This window comes from Phocoena phocoena, chromosome 9 (assembly GCF_963924675.1).
Source record: "Phocoena phocoena chromosome 9, mPhoPho1.1, whole genome shotgun sequence".
NCBI lineage: Eukaryota > Metazoa > Chordata > Mammalia > Artiodactyla > Phocoenidae > Phocoena > Phocoena phocoena.
Window position 1 is genome coordinate 24,730,168 of NC_089227.1, and position 9,143 is coordinate 24,739,310.

A 9,143-nucleotide genomic window follows, 5' to 3' on the forward strand; every position below is an offset into this window, starting at 1 on the left:
GTCTAAGACATTGGGATTACCCACTGCCTCTCCCTGACAGATAAATGTGGCATGGATTAGATGTCCTTGTACACACACACACATACACACTCACACGTGGGTAACTTCTAAGACTGACTTTCACTGGAAATCTCTTAAGGGGGCTGAATTCATAAATAATTCATACCCCTCTCTTCTCTAGCTCCATCCCACCTGCATGCGCTGAGAGAAGAGGAGCTTGCACTGGGGTGGCAGTGGAGATAAGGGACAGACACTTGTTATCTAGAGATTTGTCTTTGCACCTTGAGGTGATGCTCTGATTACTTTAGGTAAGAGCTTGCTTTATTTTTAATGGATTTGGGTGGATAGTTGCCCCTGTGTATCTCTGAAATGGGTACAGGTAGGAACAGTATCTCTGTCCACAGAAGAAAGGAAAGTGGGCATAATGTGGAATGTCTCTGGAGCAGCGTGCAGCTGTACAGAGATGGTAGTGGGCGAAATTAAAACCATCCACAGACAGCCTTCCCTGCACAGTGCTCACTCATCCTCCAGTTCAGTCCACCCCCACCTCCAGAAAGAACCTAAGGTTGGGGGAGAGCTAGAAAAGCTAGTGATTAAGAACTAGTTTTGAGGAATCCACTTCATCTTACCTTTTCCTATTGTTAATCCTTCTCTTTGATCATTTTCTCCTTATAGAAACAAAACCAAGCAAACTTAAAAATCATTTGTCAGCCTATTTTACTTTCCTTTTTACTTTCTATTACAATGCTCAATTTCAGTATATTGCGTGACCATGATTCTGAATTGCCCCATGGTATCTCCTGTGCTTTACTAGGGATTCAGATGCCTTTTAAAGAAGCTAGATTTTTCTGTAAGTAAATTCTTATAGGTAAAGAATGAAGACCAGTCTTTCTATTTGTTTTCTCTTTCTCAGAGAAAACAGAATCCGGGCCATAAGCATAACTGCAATTATCATTATAGCTTGGGGCAAAATCTATCCTGGATAAGAGCTTCAGGGCACTGAAAAGAAATTGAATAAACTTATTTAACAGGTCACATATTTTCACAATTTTTTATTGGCACATTAAATATAATAAATGCTTAACCTTATTTAGAATTATTTACTTATATTTCTATTTTGACAGGTTATTTGGCTTATCTATATTGAAATGACAGCTAATATGCATTGAGTTTTTAGTGTATGCTAAGCATTGTACCAAGTACTCTTAAAAAGATTCTTATTTAATCCTTACAATAAACCTACATTAAAAAGAATTATTATAATTCCCACTTTATAGTTGAGGAAACTTAAGTAAATTATTATTATTATTATTAAATAACTTGTTCAAGATCCCAAAGGAATAAAGATTCAGGTGGGAGAGTTGAACATTGTTGGTCACAACCCATAGGATGGGGTTAACTTCTGTAAACCTCATAAAAAGAACCACATGTCTTTTGTACAAGATTATAATCACTAAAATTAGCCTAAGACCAAACATAGGAGATGCTTAATAATAATTTACAAATCAAATCAAAATATAAACAATTTAAAATTTCCCCAAACTATGATAAAATACACAAATAAAATAATGAATTGTGCTGTTATTTTACTTTGTCTTGATAATACTTTTTCTTTCTAAATTATAATAATGATGTTTTCCCCATGCCCTGCTCTTACCTTTATACTCCTTAGGTGTTAAACGGTGTAAATCCCCAAAACTGTTTCTGAAAAATTTTTGATGAAACAGAAAATATAAGGAGAATACTTCAAATGCTATAATTTGTGTAATTACTTAAATACAGGACGGATACTCATTGCCCATATAATATCATTTTAAATCTTTCATAAGTTTAAGGTCTCTAGTATTCCATGTAAACTGGACTGATTGAACGGAAAAATGTACACCACTGTAGTTTTTTTTAAAGCCTGCACTTGGTTCCCCCCCAGAAAGAAAAAAAAGGTCCTTGTCGTCAAAAGCCTCCTGTTTCTCAAGCACCAGTGATGTTTGCATTTACATCAGAGTGAAACTGATAGGACTTTGTGCTCTGCAGACCACTAATGAGTTCTGCACTCTTGGACTAGTCATTTCGTTTATTAAGTGATTGGCACATACGTGGTACCATTCTGTTTGCTACTGCTACTCCTTTAGACTCAGTTTAGTTGTATGCCTGGTTTCAAATCCCAGTTACAATTGAGAAAGTTAATTAATCTCCCTAAAACTCAGTTTTCCTACCACTAAAGTGGGACACTCTGCAGCAGGTATTGATACTTGGCTCAGAATTTCAAATGTTATCTCACTTACCCACCTACCCCTGAACAGAAGCTATATAAGTATAAGAGGTAAGAATTATTATTGTCTCTGATTTACAGATTAAAAAAAACTGAGATTTAGAGATCGTAAGTAACTCGCTTTAGGTTAAATTGCCAATAGCATGCGATTCTAAGCCACAGCTATCCAGGTGTCAAGTCACTGCTATCAAATACTATGCTACACTGACAGATCCAGACTGAACGATTTCCAACCTTCTTCCTAGCTTTAAAATTTCATTATTCTACTTATATGAATTCTTTAGTGGTCACTATACTTTTATGCAATTCTTGCCTTCAATGTAAGAAAAAAAGTACTTGTGTCATCTTTGAGACGGCTTATCTTTCCCATGCAACCATATCTTCTCATTCTTTCCCTACTTATTTGTTCCACCCTCTAAATTGTAATTTTTCATCTGTAGGCCTCACCACTAAACAATCGTGTTGATTACCTTTAATGTAGGAAATATTGCAAAATTCATTATGATTTGTATTGATTTCCTTTAGATAATACAGCTCATTTCAGAGCATGTACATAAAGTGTTGGTCGACACATTAATTTGCCTTGACTAATATCCAAGGTGCTACCATCTGAATGTTTGTGTCCCCCAAAAAATTCAAATATTGAAATCTTAACCCCCAAAGATTATAGTATTAGGAGGTAGAGTCTTTGGGAGGTGCTTTGGGAAAGGGATTAGTGCCTTTATAAAAGAGACTCCAGAGAGATTCCTTGCCTCTTCCACCATGTGAGGACACAGCAAGAAGGCACCATCTATGAACAGAGAGTAGGCCTTCACTAGACACCAAATCTGCTGGTGCCGTGATCTTGAAATTCCAGCCTCCAGAACTGTGGGAAATAAATTTCTGCTCTTTATCACCCACCCGCTCTGTGGTGTTTTGTTGTAGCTGCTCAAGAAGACTAAGACACGGGTACCTTTAACAGTAGCTCCTAGTGAAGGAGTATATGTTCTAGGGATAGAAAATGGTTATTGGGTAATTGCTGTTCAGAAAACAAAATTTAGAAGTGTCTAATGTCTAACACTGAGTACTAGTTCAACTAAAACTTTGGAGCAGATAGAAAACATTTATAAATAAGTGAAGCAGAATCAGAAAACAATATGATAAAAGTAGGCATGATAGCATGTTTATTTGAAAATTTCTTCAAGACAGGGTACAATGGCCACGTAAAAACCTCACCCTGTGCTGTCAGCATGTTAGCCACAAGCCATATGTGGCTATGTAAAAACTTAAGTAAAATTAAAACTAAACTTTCAAAGTTGCACTATCAATGTTTCAAATACTTAACCGTCACATGTATGTTGCTCCCATCATGAACAATGCAGATATGGAATATTTCCATCATTGCAGAAAGTTCTATTAGATAATGTTTATCTGGTCTAAGATGTCATTTAAATGTCCTTTTGATGTGATTGTAGGCTCAAGCAGAGGGGTAGAGCAAAACAATGGCTGTTAAAGATGAGAGAAAAAGAATACTAAAAATTAATCTGTACGTTGGTGACATTTACTTTGAAATCCCCCAACTTTCTTTCTATTAGTATTTTACATAGTTTGAACAAGTATAACAGGACTCCAAATTACTTTGTCTTTTGAACAGAAGACAGGTCATTGTTTGGAGGATATGTCAGGCGCACAGGACAGACCAAGCACAGAAAAATTTGTCATGAGAAAATGTTTTTAAAATAGGTATTTTTAACAAAACACCTGTCTACTAAGGAATGTGATACAACCCATACATTCAAGTATAGGGTCTCTGGGAAAGTGGTAGGTCTTTGTCTATTACATTTTTTTTTTTAATGACCTAATTGAAAACCCCTGGCAGGACTTTAGGATGCATTATAGATGTAACTAAGGTTTTTAAAGTTAATTCAACATTGATTTACCACTAAAAAGGTTAATGTTTACTCAATCAAATCATAGGCTCAACCCTTACCCCTGACTTTTGCCACACTCCCTGGAAATCTGCTGCAGAATTTGTGGTAAGACCACAAGGCAACATCCAGGAAAATGACAGTAACATCATCACAAGGTAGGAATGGTCAAGTGTGTAAAAAAGCAGGGTTACTTTTTCTGTAGAAATGTATCATACGTACTTAAGCAGAAATCTTCATTTTTCTTCATGCAGTTCATTAATGTCCATAAAGCAATAGCAGGGTATGTTAGAAAAAATTCTTCTAAAACCAAAAGGATAGTCATGATTAGAGCTATTCCTTGCCTTTGGGGAGTAAAGAGAAGATAGGCATTGAGAACACCAGGAAGAAATCTGAGCTAAAACTAAACTATGATGCTGCATTTTCAGTTTTCTTTTTTGAGCCACGAGGGGCCATTCTTTGAATCCAGGGGGCCTAGTTAACTAACACTTATCACCTTGCGTTTAGAGGCCAGCTTTTATGTATTTCCAGGTGTTGGCTGCTTTGTTAAATGTGGAGTGCCCCCAAACTTATAAAGCCTAAGTATTCCACACCTGGTACATTGGACACTGACATATTAGTAAAATGTATGAATTTAGGGAATCATGTCTTTTTTCTGAGTTTAGAATCCCACAGTGATAAAATCATTAGTGTAAGAAAACAAATATTCACAATAAGGAATTTTTCAAAGTGACTGTTTGATCCATTTATTGTTTACATCTAAAAAGCCACACAATAAAATTGAGGTTACCTTTTTATTATATATACATGTTGCATGTTTATTGTGGTCTTGGGGATATCTGAGGGCAACTCCGTTTACCAGATGGCACTCAATACCAGGAATTATATTTCAAACTGGAGAGAAAAAGGCTTCACCTGGTTGAGTACTGCTTTCACATGAATGTGGACGTATGTGTGTTGGGGGGTGCGGGAGGGGGAGTGTTTTTTCCTTATAATATTCTATACTGTACATAGCTCATCTGGTCTATTGGCCCTACTTATGAGTTACTTAAAGAGCTCTTTAACTAATGCTATGATAGCATGGCCCCATATAACATAATAACCTTGGTAATTTTTTTAAATGACTGAATTTCTATCTAGTTTGTTCGTAAGGCAATGGGGTTTAGGTTGTTAAGCAAGCTTACCCTTAAATTCCTAATCTGTGAGTCTGGGACTCCTTACTCTAAACGGTAGGGTCCTTGGCTGACTTCTTGCCCCTTTCAAGTTTGGGAGTATTTGTACTCACTGGACCCCTGGAGACTTTATAGAGCCAAATCCATCAGAAACATCACTTTTTACTGGCAATGCAGCATTGAATATGAGGAGGCAAATTCATGATTCCTGAAACTTTTTTTTTTTAATTGCTAAATTTATATGCTATTTCAATTCACAATATTAGGGGAAAATAACAAACTTATGTAAAATGCCAGCCTTAAAGGACAGATGAAGTATGTTGCTGGATGCTTTAATATAATCCTGAATGACGGGAGAAAAATAACTCTAGAATGAACCAAGTGTTCTCACCCTGAAACTCTAAAACAGAATTCCGCCTCATTTATTGAATAGGTGATGACATTTAGCAGGACACCCACAATGGAGAACACTCGATTATAGCTATCTTAAACTTTTATTTTTTATTTTTATGAATAAGAGAGGTTATAACCTCCTTTTAAAAGTAAATAAAATAATTTCTTTAGCTATTCTATCCAACCCCAAAACAATATATTTGTCGTAACATTTCTTGTGTTTAAAGGTATGCTAATGTTTTTTCCAGGTTTTAGGTTTTGTTTTGGTTTTTTTCTCCCTAACTTTTTGCTCAGAAACAACTTCCTAACTCTCCGAAGTGCTATTTCATGTTACGGTTATTCTGCATCATCTGACAAGTTAATTATCAGAAAAAAACCAGTGTTTTGCTTAATTTTTAGTTCAGGATTTCTATACAATATATAACCTTAAGGCCCTACAATTTAACATTCCTTATTATGGATTTATTTAATTCTTTCTTAATGTATGCAAAGAGTGCAAAGTCAAGACTGGCTGGTTCAAGTCCTAATTATTTCACTTACTGAGCAAACCTGGAAAAATTAACTCACTCTATTCATTGGCAAACTGATTAAAATTAGGGTTGTAATAATTTTTTTAAGTGAAAGCAAGTTTATTCAAGGAGATACACACTTCATAGATAGTGGGTGGGCCATCTCAGAAGGCAAGAGTCCCCGAAATATGGGGTGGTTAGTTTTTACAGGCTGGGTAATTTCATAGGCTAATGAGAGAGAGGATTATTCCAGCCATTTTGGGGAAGGGGAGGAGATTTCCAGGAATTGGGTCATTGCTCAGTTTTACAAGACCCTGAGGTGCTTCATAGGCCTTTATCCCATGTTCCTCTCCACCTCCTTTTTTTTTTTTTTTAATTTTTAAAATATTTATTTATGTATTTAGGCTGTGCCACGTCTCATTTGCAGCATGTGGGATCTTTAGTTGCGGCATGTGTGTGGGATCTAGTTCCCTGACCGGGGATGGAACCCGGGCCCTCTGCATTGGCAACGCGGAGTCTTACCCACTGGACCACCAGGGAAGTCCCCTCAATTTTTGGTCTTTTATGGTCGGCCTCAGAACTGTCCTGGTGCCTGTTGGTGTGTCATTTAGCATGCTAATATATTACAATGAGCATATAATGATGCTCAAGGTCTACTGGAAGTCATATCTTCTGCCATCTTGGGCCTAGTTTGTTCTAACCAGTTTTTGTCTTATCCTCAATGGCTAATAGTTGTGCCCTGCCCCCTTCCCTCCTGTCTCATTCCCAGCTCAGAGATTTTACTCCCATAATCTTATGGGAAGCAGAGGGGCAACGGTCTGTCTTCTGTAGCTGTTTCAGGGCTGAGTAGGAACATCGATTCTGCCTGTCAGAGAGTAAAAATCTCTCGATGCCTGATCTGTGGGTCCAGGGAGAGGACAGCCTCTTGTAACAATTATTTATAATTATATTTATTTTATAATTATTAATTATAGTAATTGTTGCTGAATTGGTTGACTGGCCCCCACGCTGGGGCCCTAGCCCCAGCCTAGACCTCCTTGTCTCAGCCAGGGAGGTTCTTTTTCCAATTGGATTTGCATAGCCAATAATGAAACTGATGCTGAGACTAAAACAGCACAAGCTTTATTCGATGCCCAAAGAATTGAAAAGCAAGAACTTAGTTCACAAATCAACTTCTCAACCCAATTTGGGCAGAGACACCAAATTTATAGGAGGGTTGAGGTAAAGGGTGGGGAAAAGGAAAAATTGGAAGGAATAGTCATGACTTATTCACATGGGTGTGGTTTGGACCCGGAACTGATGCAACCCTCCTTTTCATTCCTTGCTTGGGCTTTTCTGGTTGTTGTCATAGCAATTGTCAACTGTCATGGCACTGGCGGATGTGTCATTTAGCATGCTAATGTGTTACAATGAGTGTATGAGGCTCAAGGACTGCTGGAAGTCAAGTCTTCCACCATCTTGGGCCTAGTTGGTTCTAACCAGTTCTTGTTGTTTTCTCTTTGCAGCTTCCTCTTGAAATTTAGGTAAGAGTGATTGGTTTCCATTCAAGGGAGAGGCAGGGGTATGATGCTGGGGCAGTAGCCTTGGTAACATAGTGATTAGTGAATAGTCATACAAAGCACATGGGAAATATTTAGGAATGCAATACAATTTTAATTATTATTGTCCTTTTAGACGCTCTTGTCATTTAATATCTCAAACAGAAAATACCTAAATTAAAATTCAGTGGGAAGACATGTTCTTGGCATGATGATGTTAGGAAAACCCCTAGTATGTAACAGTTATTTAATCTGAAGTGTCTGTTAATATTTCGTGATAAATTTTAAGTGGCACTAAATATGAATTTAAGTTTTCCATATGTATCCATGTATTAACTAATCTAGGGAAGTAGAAAGAGCCACAGAATTCCATATTATAAAGTAATGTGAGTGAAAATTAAATATAAGTAAAATAATTTGGTAATTTAAAATGTAAAAAGTTTTGGGCATGCTCAGCTTTGCATTGGCATCTTGCTTGGATAAATGTCATTAAAATAAATTCCTTGAAGTTACTTAAAGGAAATACAGCATCAAGAAACTAACAGTATTTGTGTTCTGTTCCATTAAATCAGTAAAAAAGGTATTAAATGCCAGCATGTTTTATCCAAAAGATTCTTATCAACTCCCTTTCTCAATGCTAAAACGTTCACTGCTTTTTTCTTATTTCCAAGTAACTCAAGCTACCCACTCATTTTACATTCAAGTCTGCAGAGGAAATGGTTGAATAGATGTTGTCCACCTTGCCAGTTAGAGCCTACAGCACTGTCTGGAATATCTTAGTGACTACCAAAAACTATTTAGATTCTGAATAAGCTTTATGAATTTTCACCTAACGTATCCAAAATTTTTGATGTTTGTCTTCAAACAGCATGACAAAATAGTAGTAAATTCACCATTTAATTTTATGCACATAGGCTTACAGATACACACATGAGTGCATAAATAAAATCTATTGGTCAAAACTACCATAAACTCCTCTAAGGAAAGCCAGTTTACCGTTTAGTAGACCGCTAGATTTTTAAGTGACCCAAAGTCTGCTCTTCACAAAAAAGAAATATAAGGTGAAAGCAAAGTTCTACTTTTGTAGAACACTCAAATATCCCCTGCTCTCTGACATACATCTTTAGACATTGATTTAAGGCAAAACCCAAGGTCTATGTCCGTTGATGCTCTATTGAGATTGATTTCAGCTCTAATAAATACTATCTTAATAGTACATGATTTGTAATAGCAAAACTTAGGAACTATTTACATGCATCAAATTAGATTTATTTTTGATAATTTAACAACATCCAGTGACATATCTATAAGCATGTACTTATAATAAATTCTAAATAGATATCTTTGAATCTTTT

At 36.4% G+C, this 9,143-nt stretch overlaps 1 non-coding gene across 1 annotated transcript; it reads right to left on the reverse strand.

The window, feature by feature from the left end:
• Positions 1-6,717: 6,717 nt before the first annotated feature.
• On the reverse strand, positions 6,718-6,790 carry TRNAG-GCC (transfer RNA glycine (anticodon GCC)). The gene has a single exon. It is a non-coding gene; the product is annotated as a tRNA-Gly (tRNA).
• Between the last annotated feature and the right edge of the window lie 2,353 nt (positions 6,791-9,143).